The sequence below is a fragment of the Salmo salar genome, chromosome 23 (assembly GCF_965601325.2).
Source record: "Salmo salar chromosome 23, fSalSal1, whole genome shotgun sequence".
NCBI lineage: Eukaryota > Metazoa > Chordata > Actinopteri > Salmoniformes > Salmonidae > Salmo > Salmo salar.
Window position 1 is genome coordinate 41,803,946 of NC_138313.1, and position 26,396 is coordinate 41,830,341.

Sequence of the window (26,396 nt, forward strand, 5' to 3'; positions counted from 1 at the left end):
GATACTAGTTTATACAGTCTTCATGTTGATACTAGTTTATACAGTCTTCATGTTGATACTAGTTTATACAGTCTTCATGTTGATACTAGTTTATACGGTCTTCATGTTGATACTAGTTTATACAGTCTTCATGTTGATACTAGTTCATACAGTCTTCATGTAGATACTAGTTTATACAGTCTTCATGTTGATACTAGTTTATACAGTCTTCATGTTGATACTAGTTTATGTAGATACTAGTTTATACAGTCTTCATGTTGATACTAGTTTATACAGTCTTCATGTTGATACTAGTTTATACAGTCTTCATGTTGATACTAGTTTATACAGTCTTCATGTTGATACTAGTTTATACAGTCTTCATGTTGATACTAGTTTATACAGTCTTCATGTTGATACTAGTTTATACAGTCTTCATGTAGATACTAGTTTATACAGTCTTCATGTTGATACTAGTTTATATAGATACTAGTTTATACAGTCTTCATGTTGATACTAGTTTATACAGTCTTCATGTTGATACTAGTTTATACAGTCTTCATGTTGATACTAGTTTATACAGTCTTCATGTTGATACTAGTTTATACAGTCTTCATGTTGATACTAGTTTATACAGTCTTCATGTTGATACTAGTTTATACAGTCTTCATGTTGATACTAGTTTATACAGTCTTCATGTTGATACTAGTTTATACAGTCTTCATGTTGATACTAGTTTATACAGTAGATACTAGTTTATACAGTCTTCATGTTGATACTAGTTTATATAGATACTAGTTTATACAGTCTTCATGTTGATACTAGTTTATACAGTCTTCATGTTGATACTAGTTTATACAGTCTTCATGTTGATACTAGTTTATACAGTCTTCATGTAGATACTAGTTTATACAGTCTTCATGTTGATACTAGTTTATACAGTCTTCATGTTGATACTAGTTTATACAGTCTTCATGTTGATACTAGTTTATACAGTCTTCATGTTGATACTAGTTTATACAGTCTTCATGTTGATACTAGTTTATACAGTCTTCATGTTGATACTAGTTTATACAGTCTTCATGTTGATACTAGTTTATACAGTCTTCATGTTGATACTAGTTTATATAGATACTAGTTTATACAGTCTTCATGTTGATACTAGTTTATACAGTCTTCATGTTGATACTAGTTTATACAGTCTTCATGTTGATACTAGTTTATACAGTCTTCATGTTGATACTAGTTTATACAGTCTTCATGTTGATACTAGTTTATACAGTCTAGTATACTAGTTTATACAGTTTATGTAGATACTAGTTTATACAGTCTTCATGTTGATACTAGTTTATACAGTCTTCATGTTGATACTAGTTTATACAGTCTTCATGTAGATACTAGTTTATACAGTCTTCATGTTGATACTAGTTTATACAGTCTTCATGTTGATACTAGTTTATACAGTCTTCATGTTGATACTAGTTTATACAGTCTTCATGTTGATACTAGTTTATACAGTCTTCATGTTGATACTAGTTTATACAGTCTTCATGTTGATACTAGTTTATACAGTCTTCATGTTGATACTAGTTTATACAGTCTTCATGTTGATACTAGTTTATACAGTCTTCATGTTGATACTAGTTTATACAGTCTTCATGTTGATACTAGTTTATACAGTCTTCATGTTGATACTAGTTTATACAGTCTTCATGTAGATACTAGTTTATACAGTCTTCATGTTGATACTAGTTTATATAGATACTAGTTTATACAGTCTTCATGTTGATACTAGTTTATACAGTCTTCATGTTGATACTAGTTTATACAGTCTTCATGTTGATACTAGTTTATACAGTCTTCATGTTGATACTAGTTTATACAGTCTTCATGTTGATACTAGTTTATGTAGATACTAGTTTATACAGTCTTCATGTTGATACTAGTTTATGTAGATACTAGTTTATACAGTCTTCATGTTGATACTAGTTTATACAGTCTTCATGTTGATACTAGTTTATACAGTCATCATGTTGATACTAGTTTATACAGTCTTCATGTTGATACTAGTTTATACAGTCTTCATGTTGATACTAGTTTATACAGTCTTCATGTTGATACTAGTTTATACAGTCTTCATGTTGATACTAGTTTATACAGTCTTCATGTTGATACTAGTTTATACAGTCTTCATGTTGATACTAGTTTATACAGTCTTCATGTTGATACTAGTTTATACAGTCTTCATGTTGATACTAGTTTATACAGTCTTCATGTTGATACTAGTTTATACAGTCTTCATGTTGATACTAGTTTATACAGTCTTCATGTTGATACTAGTTTATACAGTCTTCATGTTGATACTAGTTTATACAGTCTTCATGTTGATACTAGTTTATACAGTCTTCATGTTGATACTAGTTTATATAGATACTAGTTTATACAGTCTTCATGTTGATACTAGTTTATACAGTCTTCATGTTGATACTAGTTTATACAGTCTTCATGTTGATACTAGTTTATACAGTCTTCATGTAGATACTAGTTTATACAGTCTTCATGTTGATACTAGTTTATACAGTCTTCATGTTGATACTAGTTTATACAGTCTTCATGTTGATACTAGTTTATACAGTCTTCATGTTGATACTAGTTTATACAGTCTTCATGTTGATACTAGTTTATACAGTCTTCATGTTGATACTAGTTTATACAGTCTTCATGTTGATACTAGTTTATACAGTCTTCATGTAGATACTAGTTTATATAGATACTAGTTTATACAGTCTTCATGTTGATACTAGTTTATGTAGATACTAGTTTATACAGTCTTCATGTTGATACTAGTTTATACAGTCTTCATGTTGATACTAGTTTATACAGTCTTCATGTTGATACTAGTTTATACAGTCTTCATGTTGATACTAGTTTATACGCTCAGGATACTAGTTTATACAGTCTTCATGTAGATACTAGTTTATACAGTCTTCATGTTGATATGATACTAGTTTATACAGTCTTCATGTTGATACTAGTTTATGTAGATACTAGTTTATACAGTCTTCATGTTGATACTAGTTTATACAGTCTTCATGTAGATACTAGTTTATACAGTCTTCATGTTGATACTAGTTTATACAGTCTTCATGTTGATACTAGTTTATACAGTCTTCATGTTGATACTAGTTTATACAGTCTTCATGTAGATACTAGTTTATACAGTCTTCATGTTGATACTAGTTTATATAGATACTAGTTTATACAGTCTTCATGTTGATACTAGTTTATGTAGATACTAGTTTATACAGTCTTCATGTTGATACTAGTTTATACAGTCTTCATGTAGATACTAGTTTATACAGTCTTCATGTTGATACTAGTTTATACAGTCTTCATGTTGATACTAGTTTATACAGTCTTCATGTTGATACTAGTTTATACAGTCTTCATGTTGATACTAGTTTATACAGTCTTCATGTTGATACTAGTTTATACAGTCTTCATGTTGATACTAGTTTATACAGTCTTCATGTTGATACTAGTTTATACAGTCTTCATGTTGATACTAGTTTATACAGTCTTCATCCACAGGTAAGTACTATTAAAGCCGATTTCAAAACTCTGCTACTGCTGTTGAGATTGTCATCACCTGGCACATGCACAAAATCATGTAAACACCTTCAAGACTTCGGTTAGTATGCATGCATCATGTAGTTACGTCTTGTGCGCGTGCCTCAGGTGATGAAGAAACAAATTATGAGAGCCACACACAGACTTGCGATTTGAAGTCGGTTTAATAATACTTTCCTGTGGATATGTTTTTTTTCTTCGAAAATGTCCAATGACATAAGGACAATCAGTGGACAACAGGGTCATATTTTTTACATAGATTCAGTGGAAAAACATTTTCTTAAGCGGAGTGAAATTGAGGGACCTACCTGAATGTGTTCAATAGAAACTCTTGTGTACTGTTTGAACTAATGATTACAGCCCAGGTAGAGTAAGTTCGAATGAAGTTTATTCAACATTCTGACTTGTAATGGGACTGTTTGAATTTGACCCATTGAGGCCATGCCTATAGGCCTACCATCCTACAGCCCAAGGAAAATGCTGTCCATACTACATATTCTCATTTTGATACATCGGCCAAAAGTTTGCTTGCTACTGGGCAGTGGTCATAGGGCCCTGTGTTTTGGCTAATCATGTCACATGACCTGGATTTGAACCATCATTTTAGGCCTATTTTAAGCCAAATTACAATTAGGTCAAAAATGCAAGCAATTGCCTGAGGATGTTGCTGGACCATCTGACATAAAAGGAAAAGCGGACAGGCTGATGAAAAAGCTTTAAATAAAGGTTAAAATCCAGGTCATGTGACATGATTAACCAAAACGCGGTGCCCTAATTTCAGACACCCTATTAAATTTGAGTTGAGATGTCTAATTGTACCACAGGGTGGCGTAAGAGTAACTGAATTGTTCCACAATTTTACCAGGCATATCTTCAAACGTAACTCATATTTCAAGGTTCAACTCCATATGCGCTATAATAGTCTAGTAATCCATAATTTTTTAAGAAAATAAAGAACCTCTACTAGTAATAACCATAATTTGAAGTCATTAGAAAACAATGGCATGTCTTGACTAACCAATTTTGTATTTTTATTCTTTCAATACATTTTTATCAATGCATATGGATCCACCTATAGACTATCAGTTAGAGAAGGTGATAACAGTAACTTTTGTAAAAGTTTAGTAGTAGGCCTATCAACGAAAACGTCCGTGATTGGGTCGAAATTGCAGAACAGTCCCACTGGGCACAGACACCAATTTAACGTCTATTCCACGTTGGTTCAATGTAATTTTATTGAAATGACATTGAAACAACGCTGTTTCAACCAGTGGGGTGTAACACACCAATTTGTCGTGATTTACCTTTTCCAGGAGCGTCTCGTATTTTAACAGCTGATTCAACGGGTTGACAACCAAATAGCATTCATTTCCGTTTTAATAAACTACAATTCATGTAAAAAATGTCGATGAATAACAAATGCATTAAAATTCTTGAATTGCTCATAGGCTATGGGCTGACTTAAAAAACTTTGTGAAACGTGCCTATTATATTGGAGTAGGCTATTTATCTAGCCAAATTTAGAAAGTAGCCAAACATCATTTCGCTACGTATTAGCGCTGTCATTATATTAAAATAGAATTATTGGACAAATATTTCATGCAAAAATGTCAACATATCATGATATTCTTCTTAGTGAAATGTATCCAAAAGTGTTTATACAAACGAATGAATTAAACAAGTCGCCAAAACAATATTTGTTTTAGATGGCCACTTTGTCAAATGTGTGCCATGAATAACATTGACATTTAACAACCAACGCAAGTCTGGTTGCATTGGCATTGCTAAAGTAGCGGTAGTTTGATTTCCTTATCAAATCGTTTATTATAAGAGCCAGATTTTACAATTCGCCTATTATAAATAACCAAAAGGAGAACTTGTTTTACTGATAAAAGCAAAAGAGCCAATGCAGTTATGCACTGTGGTTATTGTATTTTGAAGCACAAATTAATCATTATATAAATTCCAATTGACCTATTTATTAAACGTTGCACACACACATTCTCACACACAGCTCTCTCACACACAGCTCTCTCTCTCTCCCCCTCTCTCTCCTTCTGATTCTTCATTCTTACTTTCTCCTTTCTTTGCATCCATCGGGGAGAGGGAGTCCTGTTCGTTCCGACAACACTGAACAGTCACTCACTTCGCCTCACTTTGAGAGATTGTTGCACGACGGGAAATGTTTATACTGTATATGACATGGCCGCTCAAATTGATAGCCAAGATTGACTAGCTGAAGACGGATAAATTAAGTTATCAACGCGCCTCAATTCTGACAAGCGAAACTCACTTTGCGCACCGGAGATTTAATTCAGTGTCCCATGGCCACACAAGGTAACTTTATTGCATTCTCCACCGATACAGACAACAGTGATATGATTGTCCTTTGATAACACAACGGGATACCCACAAACTGGATGGGGCCCTACATCAAGCCAAGGTAACAATAGCCATAGGCTATGTTGTTGGTTGTTGTTATATCTCAACATTTATATCAATATGATGCTTTGACTGGCTGTCTGTTTCCCCCCAGTCGAAAGCCCCTGCATCATAGGATATTAAGAGGTTCAGGTTTTTATCTTTGCAAGTTTTATCATTGAGATAGATTTTTTCATTGGGTATTGAATTGACAAAATATAGCGATATTTTGTCAATGTTGTGAATATAGCTACGTTAGTTGAGTGTTTTAGTCTGAACTACTTGGCTAAACTTGAGTGTTTAAAGAATTAGGCTGTAAACGTATATAATTCCTTGCAGTCGGGTTTATGTCAACCCATTATTATAATAGGCCCAAAATCTGTTTAATAAAAGTAGTTCTTTCGACATTCCGGCTTTGCGAGCGAGCCCTGCGGCTTGCAGATGGCTGGTAAATTATTGTAGTCTACTTTAGTAGGAGGTAGTTTCCTGTTCGGCCACATAGTGGTACTATTCATTGGAAACGACGTGCGCTTTTCTTGCCACAACCGTAAGTGTAAATGCCTTTCAGAGTTGATTCGCAGTGCGCTCGCGAGTCCGGTTTGCTTCGGCGGCATGTCCAAATCAGAATGAATTTGATACAGTTCTAATCAACGGGAAAATGGGAATATTGTTGACGCTGTCTGCGGAGTAAACCATTACTCTCTCACAAGTTTACTCTCTCGGGTCACAGAAACGGACCCTAAAATAATGCGTTGTGAGTCATAAATTAAAATAGACGTAACCCTTCGTTCTAAAACGGATCCATTGGGAGACAATACTGAAGAAACAAGACATTGGTCCCAGCGGAGAACACCGTGCGACGAAAGGAGAACTTATTTAAGTAAGTTGTTTTCAATTGGAATTGATTGCCTCTAGGCTATATATCCTACATGTAAATGTATTTTTCGTGTTTTAGTTGAAAACAGCCTGGAGCCTATAGACTAGATTCATTTTCTCTCTAAATGTGCTTTTGATTTAGGCTAGCCTACTAGCAATACAACACCTATCAAGCCTATGGTAGCAAATTACGAAATGTAATGTAATTCATTCATGTCATAGCGTATGCATGATATAAACAGCAGCGTTAATTTAGTCACGCTCCATACATAATTCCCAAAAAGTCAGAAGTGTTCATCTTGCCTTGCACTTGACAATAGCCTAATTGGTGAGAGTGAAAGTCACGGTGAGGATTCATGGGGTGAACTAAATGATACGTTTACATGTCAGGGTATAGGAGGACAAGGCGCACATAACCACCGTAGCCTTTCTGGAAAAGGGAGATAGGTCATCACTTTAGGGTGTTCCACAAATTTAGACGCACTCAAGTTCTTAGATAACGCGCCTAGAGTGCTGCACACGCAGTGATAACGTTTTTATAGAGAGCCCGTATGCACTGACGCCAAATGAATGCACGACGCGTGCAAGTGATGTTTAAAACCACTAAAAAGGAAATGTAGTTGATTGTGGCAATATCCGGATAATTGCCATAAAGATTTCTTTTTTTGGTCCCTTAAACTTGTTGACACTGGGAGTGACAACCAGTTAGGCTATAAAGGGCACAACGTTCCACTCAATTTTTATTCTAAATAACCTACAATTGAAATGCAGTAGCCTTGTTGCCATGTGGACACATTTCGATTGTTTATCCTGATTTAAACGGTGCCAATACTCTTCAGCGAAGGTTAATTGTCTGTACTCTATGCATGGTTGACCAATTGAGAAGCACATTCCCGTTGTAAAAGAGTGTCTGTTTGAAAAACAATCTGACGATGGGACCGTCCACGGACCGCGGGGCTGAAGTTGATCTCGTATGGCATTTTGTTTTGAGCAGGTGCTGTGGGTTGAAGTTCCCTCATAAGGTAAAGTGGCATTAGAGTGCCGTCCACGTCCAAATGGCAGATTTATAAATAGGCTGCCAATTCAGCACATTGTCCCGGGACGGCATTTATACAAGGGCTGTGCTATCCACTGTCTGAGAAACCTTAGAGTCGCTGCGCACTTGCAACTCCCCTGCATTATATTGACCGTTCATTTTGTCGTTCATTCAGCAGTCAATTCTGATATAATCTGCCACAAATGAAGCATTCGTCATCCTTTCGCTCTGAACTTTTACAGTAGCCTATAAACCTAAAAATTAATGTATATTATTGAATTGGTCCCATCATACAAGTGCTTATAGGTTTGGCGCTTGTAACTTTCCCCAAATTAGGCTATCATGTCCAACTATTTATGCCTATATTAAAAAAAAGAACAGACATAGGCCTACCTAATATGATACATACTTTAAAGTAATTTAAAAAGGCACTATACACCTTGGATTGAGAACAGTGACTCATTGTCTCATAATTAGGCTATGATTAGCAATTGTGTTTTTTTTGTGTGGATAAATGTATATCAAAAGCCATTTCTGGATATCTTTGGTAAAAACTAATACTTTTCGAGTTATGCAGAGTTTTTATGCCAGTGAACAAAATAAAATGTACCGCTAGCTGTGCAATGCTGTCTGCTCACTGGGGATATTTTGATGCATTCAATCTTGAAGTTCATTTGAAGATAGGCCTACTGTGTCGATACTGAACATTTATAAAGTATTAACATTACATATACAGTAGTTGAATATGCATTAGGCTAAACATGAGTTCAGGTCCTTACCAATTTTGAGAAACACCAAAGAGGATCTTCTCCCATAGACCCTTGTCACATGAACATTCCAGAGAGATGTTGTCCTTAAGCTATATTGTACCCAATATCTGTCAATTTTACTTATGATTCTGACTTCCATTTTATTTTTCCTATTATATACATGATAGGATCGTGTGATTTTAGTCAGAGATCCTATAAAAGTATTCTATTTAATAATGTGGTTTTAGAAAATGTTTTCCCCAATCTAACTAAAAGATGCAATTTGCATTGTGATTATGTAGAACATATAATAGGCTATAAAACTACGGTTCTGATCTTTTTCTCTAGGTTCACTGCAGTTGGCCTTCAAGACACTTTGTTTTTTAGCTTGTTTTCCTCAGATTATATCAGAACTTCAAAATCATTGAAACAGTTGCTGTGACTTGTAAATGAATGAGGATGAAGAGTTCTTTTCAGAAATCTCTGATAAGGCCGTCATTGTAAATAAGAATTTGTTCTTAACTGTCTCGCCTAGTTAATTAAAGATGAAATAAAAATTAAATGAAATACAAAATGAAAATAAACGCTGACGTCAAATGAGTTTCCATTTGCAGCAGAGTGAGAGTAGATGTAGTGAATGAACCTTTTGGCTTTCTCTTTCATCTAGGGTGACATTCTCTTAGCAACACGAAAAGGGGCAAACAGTTGCAGGCGATTTACAGGTGAGGGTGTTTAACAGCCGTGAGAGAGAGAATGTAAGTTATGGACTTAGATTGGCACAATTGGCTGCTCTCATTAGCAGCTTGCCTGCAGCCTTTGATAGTTATCACCATGATAATAACATAGCAATGGACACCAGGTATGTTTCACTGAGACACCTAATAGTTTTCATAATGACTAATATACATTTGTTAAAAAATTCATATTTATTAATGTTGCTTGTTTTTCCTCATTATTCTGACACTGTTCTTTTGTTGTCATTTTGTTTTCCTTGTCCTTATTAGATTAATCCCATGCTGCTTTGAAACACTATGTATGTATTCTATTTCTATGACCTAAATCAAGTACATTTTTTCTGCATGTTGTTTTTAGATAAAGTATGTCAGTCACCTTGAAATTGTAAATAAACAAACAGCTTTATTCTAGGATGTCAAAGTCAGAAAGTCACAATTATTTGTCGAGCTCCTTCAAAAGACACCTAAATTGGACATGTTGTACAAACAGACATTAAACATTTAGCCGTAAGTATTTCTCTTCACGTCGTAAGTAGGCTACATATTCGCCAGCCTATACTTATCTGCGGCTCTACGACACACCCAAATTGCAGTCTTGCTGCCGAAAAATAAAGGTCGAAGCTCTAGTGAATGAGCACTTGAAATACAGCGGCAGATGCCTGTAAGGTTTTCAACCACAATGCCAGTTATGGGGGGATTGTATTGCTTTCTATTTTCCCTCCACCATATAACCTTGGAGCCCGATTTCCCATTTTGCCAGTTTTCTTTCTCCTGCTTACTCTCAATGGTTCTGATGATGACCTATCCTTTTGGAGGCTTCTGCCGTAACACCTGCTCCCCAACCATCCAATTATAAGTCTGAATGGGATCGTACCTGACAAACCAGCAATAATGACAACCCAAACTGTGCTTGGGCTTCGTCCTGCAAGAGCTACTTCCCACTGGGCACACCAGGTCATTTCAATGTGGAAATGTGGGTCATATTTAGTTGAGACGTTGAACTTGGAGATTGTAACCTTTATTCACCCACTCAAAGACAGCCAGAAGTTCGTTGAATTTTCAGTGTGTTATCGCTGCGCTTTCAACCAGTTAAAAGCACAACCACTGCATACACACCTGTCATAACGACAACTAGCGTAGCCATGTCAGCAAATGACTACAGTCTGAAGACACAAATCTGATTTGGTCATTTGTAACTTGCTGTTTGGACAGTCAATATTCCTAAATGGATTTGAAAAACAAAACTGATTTGAGCATTAAGGCCTGCAGTGTGAACAAGGCTTTAATACCAGTTGGTCTACAAATGAATAATCGATATGTTCCATTTACGTCTCCATCTCAACCAATAATCAAAGTTAAAGAATAGGACTAAATCAATTCAAACTTCATGTAAAGTGCATTTAAAGTTAGATTTTTTGGTTGAGATGGAAACGTGAATCCAACATATCAATTATTAATTTGTAGACAAGCTGGAATTAAAGCCAGACTAAGTCAGTGGCACAGATGGAACTATCCAATCAGAAGATACATCTCTTTAAATGTGTTATATTTGTTTCTTTTGACAACCAAACATAATTCAATATCCAGTTTGTTTACAAATTAATAATTGATATGTTGGATTCACGTTTCCATCTCAGGCAGAAAATCTAAGTTAAACAATAAGACAAAATTGATCTAATCAAACTTTAAATACAGTTTGATTTGATTTAGTCCTATTCTTTAGGTTTTATTTTTGGTTTAGATGGAGATATGAATCCAAAATATTAATGATTAACTTCAAGATTACATTTGAAATCAACCAAAGCTTGAAACCCTAGGCCTGGATGTCGATCAAGGCAGCCCCCGTACCTCTCTGATTCATATGGGTTGGGTTAAATGCGGAAGACACATTTCAGTTGGCATTCAGTTGTACAACTGACTAGGTATCCCCCTTTCCCTTTCCTTTCCTTTTATGTATAGTGCATTTTTAGTTGAACCCTGGGTTGAATTGAAACAAAAGCTGTTGATGACTTAACAAATTCTATATAGGCCTAAATAGTATAATTGCTGATACAATACCAAACATTAGGAACACCTTCCTAATACTGACTTGCAACCCCCCCCCCCCCCCCCAACTGGTCAGTCTGTCATGCAAAGAGCAGGCGTTCTTCTGTGACTTATAAAGTACTATGGTAACATTTAATAGGCCCTGTTAAACCTACTCTTTGGAATGACTGTTGGCAACAGTGCATATATTTAGTTATCTCTCAACCATCATCTGACCATAGCACATTGGTAGTAGTCAGTGACAAATATGAAAGCTAAGCAAGGCTGGGATTGGTTAAAGTCCTGGATATGATGCCAAATGAATAACTGAAGATCTCCAGTAGGAGGTGCTGCCCAGTCTGTTTTTTCCCAGATAGTTGAAGATCTGACGTTGTTTCCAAGGTACAAATTCAACATATTTTGGAATATTTTTATTCTGTACAGGCTTAGTTCGTTCACTCTGTCAATTAGGTTAGTATTGTAGAGTAACTACAATGTTGTTGATCCATCTTCAGTTTTCTCATATCCCAATCATTAACCTCTGTAATTGTTTTAAAGTCACCATTGGCCTCATGGTGAAATCCCTGAGCAGTTTCCTTCCTATCTGGCAACTGAGTTAGGAAGGATGCCTGTATATTTGTGGTGACTGGGTGTATTGATACACCATCAAAAGTGTATTTAATAACTTCACCTTGCTAAAATGGATATTCAATGTCTGCTTTTTTTTTTACCCATCTACCAATATGTCCCCTTCTTTGCTAGGAATTGGAAAACCTCCCTGGTCTTTGGTTGAATCTGTGTTTGAAATTCACTGCTCGACTGAGGGACCTTCCAGATGTGTGGGGTACAGAGATGAGATAGTCATACAAAAACACTATTATTGCACACAGAGTGAGTCCATGGAACTTATTATATGACTTGTTACGCAACTTTTTTCTCCTGAACTTATTTAGCCTTGCCATAACAAAGGGGTTGAATTGTTATTGACTCAAGACATTTCTGCTTTTAATAAATTTGTAAAAATGTCAAAAAACATAATTCCACTTTGTCATTATGGGCTAATGTGTGTAGGCCAGTGACAAAACTTAATTTAATAAATGTAAAATTCAGGCTGTAACACATTTTGAAAAAGTCAAGGGGTGTGAATACTTTCTGAATTCCCAATACATTGACAAATCACATTGAAACAACCTTGATACTGCAGTGAGCTAAATCAGGGCCACACAGAGTGAATCTTGGTAGCCCTAAACAAATCTACTTTGAAACAAAAGTATACACCTCACACACATGGTTATGTGCTTTAAAAAAAGAAGAAACCTGTACCATCTACCATGTCAGATAGAGTTGAAATGTATTCAATTTTGAGTTTGCATCCTAATATTACACTTTATATACATCACAGAAGACTGAAACATAACAAAACTGTTAGACATGGAGACACCGTATTTGTCAGGTGTCAGTGTGCAGCGGTAGGACGGAGTCAGGCGCAGGACACAGAACTGAGTAAAAGACGTACTTTACTCGGGAAAGAAACAACAATAATTTCCACGCAGGGAAAAACACACCAGCGCACAGAAGTCTAGAACACTAAACAAAGAACAAACACGCACAAAACCATGTGGGAACCAGAGGGTTAAATAGGGAATAAATTATAACGTAATGGGAACCAGGTGTGTACAATCAAGACAAAACAAATGGAAAAATAAACGTATATCGGTGGTAGCTAGAAAGCCGGTGACGTCGACCGCCTAACGCCAACCGAACAAGGAGAGGCACCAACTTCGGCAGAAGTCGTGACATTACCACCCCGTGAGGTGCGGCTCCAGCAGCACACCAGCCTCAGGGACGACCCGGAGGACGAGGCGCAGGGTGATCCGGGTGGAGACGGTGAAATTCCTGCAGTAAGGAAGGGTCCAGGATGTCCTCCACCGGCACCCAGCATCTCTCCTCCGGACTGTACCCCTCCCACTCCACGAGGTACTGAAGGCCCCTCGCCCGATGCCTTGAGTTCATGATCGCTCGCGGACCAGCCACCACCGGCCCCTGGAGAGACACATGGAATGAGGAGTTAATACGGTAATCAGGGGGAAGCTGTAACCTATAACATACCTCGTTCAGTCTCCTCAGGACTTTAAATGGCCCTACAAATCGCAGACCCAGCTTCCGGCAGGGCAGGCGAAGGGGCAGGTTTCGGGTCGAGAGCCAGACCCGGTGTCCCGGTGCATACACCGGGGCCTCACTGTGGTGGCGGTCGGCGCTCGCCTTCTGTCGCCTGATGGCCCATTGCAGGCGCACATGGGCAGCGTCCCAGGTCTCCTCCGAGCGCTGAAACCATTCATCCACCGCAGGTGCCTCGATCTGGGTCTGATGCCACAGTGCCAGGACCGGCTGATAACCTAGTACACACTGAAATGGAGACAGGTTAGTGGAGGAGTGGTGGAGTTTTGGGCCATCTCTGCCCAGGGGATGAAAGCCGCCCACTCCCCCGGCCGGTCCTAGCAATAGGACAGCAGAAGCCTACCCACATCCTGGTTAACTCTCTCCACCTGCCCATTACTCTCGGGGTGAAACCCTAAGGTCAGGCTGACCGAGACCCCCAGACGTTCCATGAACACCCTCCAGACCTTCGATGTGAACTGGGGACCCCGATCAGACACTATATCCTCAGGGACCCCGTAGTGCCGGAAGACGTGTGTAAACAGGGCCTCCGCAGTCTGTAGGGCCGTAGAGAGACCGGGCAAAGGAAGGAGACGGCAGGACTTAGAAAACCGATCCACAATAACCAGGATCGTGGTGTTTCCTTGTGACGAAGGAAGATCCGTCACGAAATCCACCGATAGGTGTGACCACGGCCGTTGTGGAACGGGTATGGATTGTAATTTCCCTCTGGGCAGGTATCTAGGTGCCTTGCACTGGGCGTACACCGAGCAGGAGGAAACATAAACCCTCACGTCCTTAGCTAAAGTGGGCCACCAGTACTTCCCACTAAGACAGCGCACTGTCTGACCGATGCCAGGATGACCAGAGGAGGGTGACGTGTGGACCCAACAGATCAATCGATCGCGGACATCAGACGGAACGTACAGACGCCCAACTGGACACTGGGTGGGAGTGGGCTCCGTACATAACGTCCGCTTGATGTCCGCGTCAACCTCCCATACCACCCGTGCCACCAGGCAAGAAGCTGGAAGTATGGGAGTGGGATCTGTGGACCGCTCCTCTGTGTCATACATCTGGGACAGTGCATCTGCCTTAGCGTTCTGGGAACCTGGTCTGTAGGATAGGGTGAAAACAAAACGGGTGAACAACATGGCCCACCTTGCCTGGCGAGGGTTCAGTCTCCTTGCCGCCCGGATGTACTCCAGATTGCGGTGGTCAGTCGAAATGAGGAAAGGGTGTTTAGCACCCTCAAGCCAATGCCTCTACGCCTTCAGAGCCTTGACAACAGCCAACAACTCCCGGTCCCCCACATCATAGTTTCGCTCCGCCAGGCTGAGCTTCTTCGAAAAGAAAGCACAGGGGCGGAGCTTTGGTGGCGTACCCGAGTGCTGAGACAGGACAGCTCCTATCCCAGCCTCGGACGCGTCCACCTCTACTATGAATGCCAAGGAGGGATCAGGATGAGCCAGCACGGGAGCCGAGGTAAACAGAGCCTTCAGGTGACCAAAAGCCCTGTCCGCCCCAGCTGACCACTGCAGTCGCACCAGTCCCCCCTTCAGCAAGGAGGTAATGGGAGCCACTACCTGACCAAAGCCCTGGATAAACCTCCGGTGGGAGTTGGAAAACCCTAAAAACTGCTGCACCTCCTTAACCGTGGTTGGAGTCGGCCAATAACGCACGGCTGAAATGCGGTCACTCTCCATCTCCACCCCTGACGCGGACAGGCGGTACCCTAGGAAGGAGACGGACTGTTGGAAGAACAGACATTTATCAGCCTTGACGTACAGGTCATGCTCCAACAGTCGACCAAGCACCTTGTGCACCAGGGACACATGCTCGGCGCGTGTAGCAGAGTATATTAGAATGTCATCTATATACACCACTACACCCTGCCTGTGCAGGTCCCTGAAAATCTCATCTACAAATGATTGGAAGACTGATGGAGCATTCATCAACCCGTACGGCATGACGAGGTACTCATAGTGCCCAGAGGTGGAACTAAATGCCGTCTTCCACTCATCCCCCTCCCGGATCCGTACCAGGTTGTAAGCGCTCCTGAGATCCAATTTGGTGAAGAAGTGCGCCCCGTGCAATGACTCTGTCACACTGGCTATGAGCGGCAATGGGTAACTGTACTTCACCGTGATCTGATTTATACCTCTATAGTCAATGCACGGGCATAAACCTCCATCCTTCTTCTTCACAAAAAAGAAACTCGAGGAGGCAAGTGAAGTGGAAGGCCGAATGTAGAGATTCGGAGATATATGTTTCCATAGCCGCCGTTTCCTCCTGTGACAGAGGATACAAGTGACTCCTGGGAAGTGCTGCGTCTACCAGGAGATTTATCGCACAATCCCCCCGTTGATGGGGTGGTAGTTCTTTTTACAGAAGGTGAGAGCCAAATCGGCATATTTTGGTTTGGACTCTCCACCATAGTTGCACCTATGGAAACACCTGCACACCTCCCTGAACACTGACTTGACCATCCCTTAAGAGCCCCCTGTTGCCACAAAATAGTGGGGTCATGATAGGCCAACCAGGGAAGCCCCAACACCACAGGAAACGCAGGAGAATCGATCAGGAAGAGACTAATTCTCTCCTCATGACCCTCCTGCATTATCATACATAGTGGAGCTGTGACCTCCCTAATCAGGCCCGACCCTAAAGGACGACTATCTAAAGTATGTGCAGGGAAGGGCACATCAACAGGAGCAATAGGGATCCCTAATCTAAGTGCAAATGAACGGTCAATAAAGTTCCCAGCTGCGCCTGATGCTGGGAATGTTGGGAAAACTCAGGAAATTCTATACATACTCACGTGTGCGCAACAGGGAGCTCTGGGTGAGTCGGGTACCTACTCACCTGGGATGATCCACCAGTGCCCTGCCTGCTGCCTCGACTCCCTGGGGAACCTCCCCAGCACCGACCAGCAGTGTGCCCTCTGCGGCCACCGGTGGTACAGGAAACGCCCCCCCCCCCCTCCGGTCACCCTTAGAGCAGGACCTCCGAGCTCCATAGGTGTAGGATCGGAGATGCTGGGGGATGGAATGGACGGACCCCGATCCGGACGTCCGCGGGTGGCCAACAGGTTATCCAGCCGGATGGATAAATCCACCAGCTGGTCGAGGGTAAGGGTGGTGTCCCTGCATGCCAGCTCCCGACGAACGTCCTCACGTAGACTACACCGGTAATGGTCGATCAGGGCCCTCTCATTCCATCCCGCGCTGGCAGCCAGGTTCCTGAAGTCCAGTGCGAAGTCCTGTGCGCTTCTCATCCCCTGTCTGAGATGGAACAAGCGTTCCCCCGCCACTCTCCCCTCAGGTGGATGATCGAAGACCGCCCGGAAGCGGCAGGTGAAATCCTCATAGCGGACCAACGCTGCGTCTATTCCTCCCCATTCAGCATTGGCCCACTCAAGCGCTTTCCCCGATAAACAGGAGATGAGGGTGGACACACTCTCGTATCCCGATGGAGCCGGATGGACGGTCGCCAGGTAGAGCTCCAACTGGAGCAGGAACCCCTGGCACCCGGCAGCCGTCCCATCATATACCCTCGGGAGCGAGAGCCGAATCCGACTGGGTCCAGGTGATGGAGGGGTAGACAGCAGTGTGGGTTGGGGTGAAGTTGATAGGGGTGTGGGAAAACCCCCTCTCTCCCATCGCTCTAGGTGTGCAGCACGCGATCCATGGCTGTGCCAGGATTTTGGAGCATCGTCGCGTGCTGCTGGATGCGCTCCTCCACTGGTAACGGAGGCCTGGGTGCACCTGCTGACTCCATACTGGGTGTGTGTTTCTGTCAAGTGTCAGTGTGCAGTGGTAGGACGGAGTCAGGCGCAGGACACAGAACTGAGTAAAAGACGTACTTTACTCAAAAAGAAACAACAATAATTTCCATGCAGGGAAAAAAACACACCAGCGCACAGAAGTCTAGAACACTAAACAAAGAACAAACACGCACAAAACCATGTGGGAACCAGAGAGTTAAATAGGGAATAAATTATAACATAATGGGAACCAGGTGTGTACAATCAAGACAAAACAAATGGAAAAGAAATGTAGATTGGTGGTAGCTAGAAAGCCGGTGTAATGGCTGTCGTAGAGAGATTACAAAAGCGCAGCGTGTTTAGAGCTCCTGATGATAATTTATTATATATAGAAAAACACAAACACCCCCTGTCACGCCCTGACCTACTCTACCATAGAAAATCACATCTTACTATGGTCAGGACGTGACTGTACCCCCCCCAAAGGTGCAGACTCTGAATGCCACTAAAAAAAAAAAATTTAAAAAAGGAGGGTAGGGTGGGTAACTCCTATCTATGGCGGCTCTAGTGCAGTCCACATAACCTTATCCTCCAGCAGAGGAGGCGGCTCCGGTTCGGTGCATAACCCCCGCTCCACCCGCTGATCCCTCTGCTTTAGTACCACCGGACTGTGGATCGTCGTCGGAGGAACCGGACTGTAGATCGTCATCGGAGGAACCGGACTGTAGATCATCGTCGGAAGAACCCGCTGATCCCTCTGCTTTAGTACCACCGGACTGTGGATCGTCGTCGGAGGAACCGGACTGTAGATCGCCGCTGAAGACTCCTGGCTGCGGAGCGTCTCGGGAGGCTCTGGGCTGCGGAGGGTCTCGGGAGGCTCTGGGCTGCGGAGGGTCTCGGGAGGCTCCGGGCTGCGGACTGTCGCTGGAGGCTCTGGACTGGGAAGCGTCGCTGGAGGCTCCGGACTGGGAAGCGTTTGTGGAGGCTCTGGATTGGGCAGGCGCACTGAAGGCGTAGTGCGTGGAGCCGGGACAGGTGGCACCAGACTGGTGACACGCATTTCAGGGCGAATGCGAGGAGCAGGCACAAGACGTACCGGGCTGTTGAGACGTACTGGAGACCTGGTGTGTATAGCCGGTATCACTTGTTCCGGAACTTCCACACACTTCTCAGGACGAGTACGGGGAGCTGACTCAGGTGGCACCAAACTGACGACACGTTCCTTTGGGAAAATCTTGTGCATCCTCCACCAACTTAATAACTCTCCAATTTCTCCCTTCTCCAAATTTTCCCTCTTCTCCCGCCGACTGCTCCATGTGCCCCCCCCAAAATGTTTCTTTGGGTTTCTGTAGCCTCTCGTGCATCCCCGGCAGGCTTCTATATCTGTCCAGTACTTGGCCCCAAGTCCAGTTTACCCTCTCTAGCCTCTCCTCCAGAGACCAGGAATCCATCTCCTCCCGGGCACGCTGCTTGATCCAGTCGCGGTGGGCAGTTCTGTAACGGCTGTCGTAGAGAGGGGACCAAAGCGCAGCATGTTTAGTGCTCATGATGATCATTTATTATAACTCAAAATACTGAAGCAAAATAACAAAGAGAAAAAACGACAGCGCACAGTTCTGTCAGGTACAGAGACTAAACAGAAAATAACTGCCCACAAACACAGGTGAAAAAAAACCCTACTTAAGTATGATCTCCAATTAGAGACAACGAGGACCAGCTGCCTCCAATTGAAGATCATCCCCCAAAAAACAACATAGAAATAGAAACATAGAACTTAAACATAGAAATACAAAACATAGAAAAACACAAAACACCCCATGTCATGCCCTGACCTACTCTACCATAGAAAATCACATCTTACTATGGTCAGGACCTGACAGCCGGTGACGTTGACCGCCGAACGCCTCCCGAACAAGGAGAGGAAACCAACTTCGGTGGAAGTCGTGACAGTATTTTTGTCGTAAAATAATAACTTTATTAATTATGAAATTATGAAAAATAGGAATAACATTCCACCCATGAGGCCAAAAAGGGTGCTTCATTGACTGCAGGAAAGGGCTACCCAGTTTGTGCCCTGTGGGTTAAGTGTGTATGCGCCCCTCTCCCTAAATGTACTTCGCTATTAGATATCGTAGAAGAACATACCCCTTAAACTCACAGAAACCAAACCAGTGCTTTTTCATTCCCCAACGTATAGCAGTAGTTCTCCTGTGTCTCTAGTCTCCAAAACATGTATTTCTCCTCTTTGTGATCCCCTTATCGCTCTCCTTTGACCCCTGTCCTCCTTTGAAAACATTGAACCCCTGGTAGTCTTGTCTTTGAGGGAATCCTTGAATATGTTCCCAGCATTTCTGAAGCTAAAAGTGGCACATGGCCGTGCCTGCAGGCTGCAGCATAGGGAGAATGTAGCAGTACTTTTGAGTGGTTTTAGACAACAGGCCTCAACAAAGGACAAGCAGTATCAACACAACCTCCAAACTTTGACTTCCAGCACCACCCAACAGGGAGAAAACCGCTGTATCAGCAACCATCTTAATCATCGGCCACCATGTTTATTTAGGCTTTCAAAGACAATACCTGGAGGATTCCGTGTAAAGCCCACAGGAAATGACATGAGCCAGCAATGAAGTAACCCAAAGCCAATCCAATGATGAATGACAAAGTTCCCTGTTACTAGCTCTGACTTTGCAATCAAATTGTTGATTGGAGATGTTTTGTCATTTTTGTATTATGTTGTATTTATAAATTGTGTATATGCAGGGCTCCCTTGTAAAACAGATCTAAATCTCAATGGGACTCCCTGCTAAAATGAAAGTGAAATAAAATCTAATAAATTGCTCCCAAGTGGCGCAGCGGTCTAAGGCACTGCATCTCAGTGCTAGAGGTGTCACTACAGACACACTGGTTCGAATCCAGGCTGTATCACAACCAGCTGTGATTTGGAGTCCCATAGGGCGGCGCAATTGGCCCATCGTCATCTGGGTTTGGCCGGTGTAGGCTGTCATTGTAAATAAGAATTTGTTCTTGACTGACTTGCCTAGTTAAATAAAGGTTACATTTTTTTTTTAAATCACACCCTGATTAGAGGGGAATAAAAAAAAAGTGGAATTGGCTTAGAGATCCATAGCTGAATTTCTGGGAGATCTACAGGCACTCAAACACCCCTGATACTCAGTGTCATGTATTTCACCGCTATACTGTCTGGGGCCTCATTTATAACCGTTTCGTAAATATCACACTAAATATCGGCGTGCGCCATGAAAAGAATACGTACGCCTAAAAATATAGAGATTTATCAACTTGGCCCACGCCATACATAAGCCCACGCCATACATAAGCAGCCCACGCCATACATAAGCCCACGCCAGACATAAACTGTGCGCTCAGGAAAGAACAATAAAACTCTGTTCGGGAAAACGCCCTCCATTTACCTTTTATGATGTATACTTTGGCACTATTGGAATTAGGCCACGGCAGTTTGAAAAAGAAAGGGAAATTACATATTTGGTCACATTTCTGTGAGGGTGTGGGAAAAATAATTTGCAGTGACTTTTTAAAACAAAACATGCATGCTGTCAATATCGAATGCCTGTCTGTGCATTCTGCAAGATTGATTGTACAGTAGTGGCCAAAAGTTTTGAAAATGACACAAATATTAATTTCCACAAAGTTTGTTGCTTCAGTGTCTTTAGATATTTTTGTCAGATGTTACTATGGAATACTGAAGTATAATTACAAGCATTTCATAAGTGTCAAAGGCTTTTATTGACAATTACATGAAGTTGATGCAAACAGTCAATCAATATTTGCAGTGTTGACCCTTCTTTTTCAAAACCTCTGCAATCCACCCTGGCATGCTGTCAATTAACTTCTGGGCCACATCCTGACTGATGGCAGCCCATTCTTGCATAATCAATGCTTGGAGTGTGTCAGAATTTGTGGGTTTTTGTTTGTCCACCCGCCTCTTGAGGATTGACCACAAGTTCTCAATGGGATTAAGGTCTGGGGAGTTTCCTGGCCATGAACCCAAAATATCGATGTTTTGTTCCCCTGAGCCACTTAGTTATCACTTTTGCCTTATGGCAAGGTGCTCCATCATGCTGGAAAAGGCATTGTTCATCACCAAACTGTTCCTGGATGGTTGGGAGAAGTTGCTCTCGGAGGATGTGTTGGTACCATTCTTTATTCATGGGTGTGTTCTTAGGCAAAATTGTGAGTGAGCCCACTCCCTTGGCTGAGAAGCAACCCCACACATGAATGGTCTCAGGATGCTTTACTGTTGGCATGACACAGGACTGATGCTAGCGCTCACCTTGTCTTCTCCGGACAAGCTTTTTTCCGGATGCCCAAAACAATCGGAAAGGATATTCATCAGAGAAAATTACTTTACCCCAGTCCTCAGCAGTCCAATCCCTGTACCTTTTGCAGAATATCAGTCTGTCCCTGATGTTTTTCCTGGAGAGAAGTGGCTTCTTTGCTGCCCTTCTTGACACCAGGCCATCCTCCAAAAGTCTTTGCCTCACTGTGTGGGCAGATGCACTCACACCTGCCTGCTGCCATTCCTGAGCAAGCTCTGTACTGGTGGTGCCCCAATCCCGCAGCTGAATCAACTTTAGGAGATGGTCCTGGCGCTTGCTGGACTTTCTTGGGCGCCCTGAAGCCTTCTTCACAACAATTGAACCACTCTCCTTGAAGTTCTTGATGATCCGATAAATGGTTGATTTAGTTGCAATCTTACTGGCAGCAATATCCTTGCCTGTGAAGCCCTTTTTGTGCAACGCAATGATGACGGCACGTGTTTCCTTGCAGGTAACCATGGTTGACAGAGGAAGAACAATGATTCCAAGCACCACCCTCCTTTTGAAGCTTCCAGTCTGTTATTCGAACTCAATCAGCATGACAGAGTGATCTCCAGCCTTGTGAACAATCACACCTGTGTTAACGAGAGAATCACTGACAGGATGTCAGCTGGTCCTTTTGTGGCAGGGCTGAAATGCAGTGGAAATGTTTTGGGGGGATTCAGTTCATTTGCATGGCAAAGAGGGACTTTGCAATTAATTGCAATTCATCTGATCACTCTTCATAACATTCTGGAGTATATGCAAATTGCCATCATACAAACTGAGGCAGCAGACTTTGTGAAAATTAATATTTGTGTCATGCCACGACTGTATATCGGAGACCAGAACGCCTGGCTACAGCTCACACTTCTATACAAAGGATGACATGTTGTTCAATATTTGGTTTATCAATAGATTATTGTGTTTCCTGCCTTGGTATAGGCTCTGAGATGAAATAGGCTATGATGTCACACTCCTATCGCACAGCAGTGCTGTAGCCTACCCATACTGTCAAATATTTTATATAAGCAGTAATTTATGCTGTATCTGACCAAGGACCGTGACAGTGTCTGAAAGAGAAAACAAAGGATGGCAAAATTGGTGTGGACCTGTCAGCAGAGCTTTTGAATTCAACAATGTTTTGCATTGACTTTTCCCCCAACCTAAATCGGCTGGACTGCCCACGAATTCTGAAACATTGTCTAAGGCTATTCAAAACAAATGTAAGTTTCAGTAGGCTAGACACAGTAGTAGCATACATACTTCAAAGTAGAATATCAACTGTCTTGATGTTCACCTGTTAAATGTGTCTGTAGGCCATAAACCTCACTGCCTATGAGATCACATACAGCCAATGTATAGCCTATCTATTTACATAGGCCCAATTCAACAAGAGATGCGCATGGTGATTTGTTATATGGCTACTTCAGGAACATGAACCCATCACAGCCAGAAAATGTGAGGAATATATTCTGCAATGGTTATGAAAATAAAATAAATTCTTATGTCTAATTAGTTTAAATCAAAAGAATATAACACCCTTGATTTATTTTCATTCTTCTCACTAATGGCAAATGGCAGCATTATGTATTTTATGAATACGTGTGTAATCATAGCCCCCATTGGTATGTAGTGTAATACTTACAATACAATACTTCATCCACTAGATTAGAAGGTGTGCGTACGCATGGTTTAAAAGTTTGTTTGGAGGAAAGGACATGCTCATTTGCAGGAAAACTGTCGCACACACATTTTGGGGTATATTTTGTACGTATGCACAGTTTTTAAACGAGGCCCCTGGAACTCCCGTCATCGTACATTTTTATTAGTGCATTTTTCAAAGACGGAATCATTGTAAAAGAGAAAATACATCATTTTGCCTGGGCTTTCTCAATCAGTCATTGACTGATGTCTAAACTTGCGAGGTAAAGCCAAAAGCACTGACGTCTTAACTTGCAAGGTACAGACAAAAGCACGTGTCAAAGAGCTCTGGAAAAAAATTCCTCTGGAAGAAAACTGCTGAATTTGTTGGTCTCCTTGGTTTTAGCCAATGGCGTGCTGACTTCATTAGCTGTTTGGAAGACAGAAGGTGGCAGCAGATTTAGTTCAGAGAACTTTGCTTTGCGTCTTCAACTTCCAGTCAAAACAATCCTAAATTATGAGACCTGCAACCGGAAATGGCTATGAACAGGTTATAAGTAGGCTATGAACAGGCCATGAATGGTCTCCTGGGATGAGATATGCAGCATGAATGGGCTATAAACAGGTTATTAACAGGCTATGAACAGGCTATGGTTGGTCTCCAGGAATGAGACATGCCGCAATGAACCGGCTATGAACAGGTTTTAAACAGGCTATGAATGGGCTATGAATGGTCTCCAGACCAGGAAACTTACATTCCCCGACGCCGTCTTCCACGAGCACGCCAGCCGACAGAATGCAGAAAGGGAAACTAGGAAAATATGAACACTTGACTTGGATCAAAATGGAAAACAAATCATAATGAAACTAAGCCTGGCTTTCTTTCCCATGTGTCAGGCGAAGAAAAATGGCCTTCCTTCTGGAACAAAAGAGGCGCTGTAGAAGAAAGCTGTGAAAAAGTTACCATATCAAATAACAAAACATAGACTAGCTTTTGTAAGGCTCCACTCCCACGCATTTCATTGTGTGCTCTACGCACGGTCAAAAGGCTGACACCAGACGTGGCTAACAAAGGGTGAGAAGGTGTTGATATTTGTCTGTCTGCGCCACATCGTCTCCAGGTGGATATGTGTCACCTCGAGAGTTCTCGAGTCGCTGGGTGCAACGTTGCTTTTGGCTCGATCATTGCACAACACAGTGGTTACCACCCATAAGGCTGTCTAAGTGGTATTCCTATTTATTATCATGTTATTACTAGTGTTAATACCATTTGTGTTCATGTTCATCCTATTGGCAGAGCTGGATTTGAACCTCCAGCCTGAGCAGTGCACCATTGACAAATGGCTCTTTTACAAGATCCTGTGATTTGTTCTCTGTGGTATTAACATACTGTACATTTACAGTTAGTCTTATTCTGGATGTGGTTGAAAAAGGGAAATGTGCTGAAATGTTGTAGCGAGGGTTTGTGGTTTGGCCTCCCATGCAGTTACCATGAGCCTATCTGACCATCTGAAAGGGCTGCTGAAGCTGGGACACACCACACAGAGAATAACACACACAGACGGATACACTGGCATAAAACACACACACACACACACACACACACACACACACACACACACACACACACACACACACACACACACACACACACACACACACACACACACACACACACACACACACACACACAAGTATTCCAAGGTCTTGTAGAGACAGGGCCTTGTGTGGGTGGGGTCTTGCCACAAAGATGGAATATGTATTGATATGTGCCATAGTATGTGTGGTCATGTCGAGATGTTGTGCAACATATTTTGGTGCCTGGATGAAAAGCTCCAGCCTTCAGCTTTACCAGCCCACACTTCACCATTCGCAGAGTGGCCACTACTAATGGGGCGTGGCGGCACCGCTCAGGGTGTGAGGCCTCAAACGGGTATGTGGTCAGAACGCCTGGGGAAGGATGCTGGTTCCACCCAGCATGTCTCTATAGCCGACGCTGATTGGTTGGTGGCCAGCTGTCAATGCAGGCTGTTCCCGTGGTTTACAGCTTGGAGAGAGGCCTTTAATCAAGCTGTGGTCATTATGAGGTGGTGGTGAGAGCTGGGCCCACAGTAAGACTGGCTATGTTTGGAGGCCTGGGAAGGGCCCACAGTAAGAATGGCTCTGTATGGAGGCCTGGGAGGGGCCCACAGTAAGAATGGCTCTGTTTGGAGGCCTGGGTGGGGCCCACAGTAAGAATGGCTCTGTTTGGAGGCCTGGGAGGGGCCCACAGTAAGAATGGCTCTGTTTGGAGGCCTGGGAGGGGCCCACAGTAAGAATGGCTCTGTTTGGAGGCCTGGGAGGGACCCACAGTAGGAATGGCTCTGTTTGGAGGCCTGGGAGGGGCCCACAGTAAGAATGGCTCTGTTTGGAGGCCTGGGTGGGGCCCACAGTAAGAATGGCTCTGTTTGGAGGCCTGGGAAGGGCCCACAGTAAGAATGGCTCTGTATGGAGGCCTGGGAGGGGCCCACAGTAAGAATGGCTCTGTTTGGAGGCCTGGGTGGGGCCCACAGTAGGAATGGCTCTGTTTGGAGGCCTGGGAGGGGCCCACAGTAAGAATGGCTCTGTTTGGAGGCCTGGGAGGTCCCACAGTAGGAATGGCTCTGTTTGGAGGCCTGGGAGGGGCCCACAGTAGGAATGGCTCTGTTTGGAGGCCTGGGAGGGACCCACAGTAAGACTGGCTTTGTTTGGAGGCCTGGGAGGGGCCCATATTAAAACTGGCTTTGTTTGGAGGCCTGGGAGGGGGATGGGCCCACAGTAAGACTGGCTCTGTTTGGAGGCCTGGGAGGGGGAGTGGCCAGGGGGAAAGGGATGGGGCCCACAATAAGACTGGCTCTGTTTAAATGCCTGAGAGGGGGAGTGGCCAGGGGGAAAGGAATGGGGCCCACAATAAGACTGGCTCTGTTTAGAGTCCTGAGAGGGGGAGTGGCCAGGGGGAAAGGGATGGGGCCCACAATAAGACTGGCTCTGTTTAAATGCCTGAGAGGGGGAGTGGCCAGGGGG

General features: G+C 42.6%; 1 protein-coding gene across 4 annotated transcripts in view; it reads left to right on the forward strand.

Moving 5' to 3' along the window:
- Nucleotides 1–6,529: 6,529 nt before the first annotated feature.
- Nucleotides 6,530–26,396, forward strand: part of LOC106584620 (transcription factor SOX-6) — a 184,144-nt gene continuing 164,277 nt past the window's right edge. The window contains exons 1-2 of one of the 4 annotated variants that reach the window (XM_014170103.3): nucleotides 6,530–6,910; nucleotides 9,359–9,413. The gene's annotated coding sequence lies outside the window, so the exon portion shown is untranslated. Of the gene's footprint in view, nucleotides 6,911–9,358; nucleotides 9,414–12,212; nucleotides 12,342–26,396 lie in introns of all 4 variants that reach the window. The other 3 variants (XM_045706435.2, XM_014170102.3, XM_014170106.3) reach the window with 3 other exon arrangements.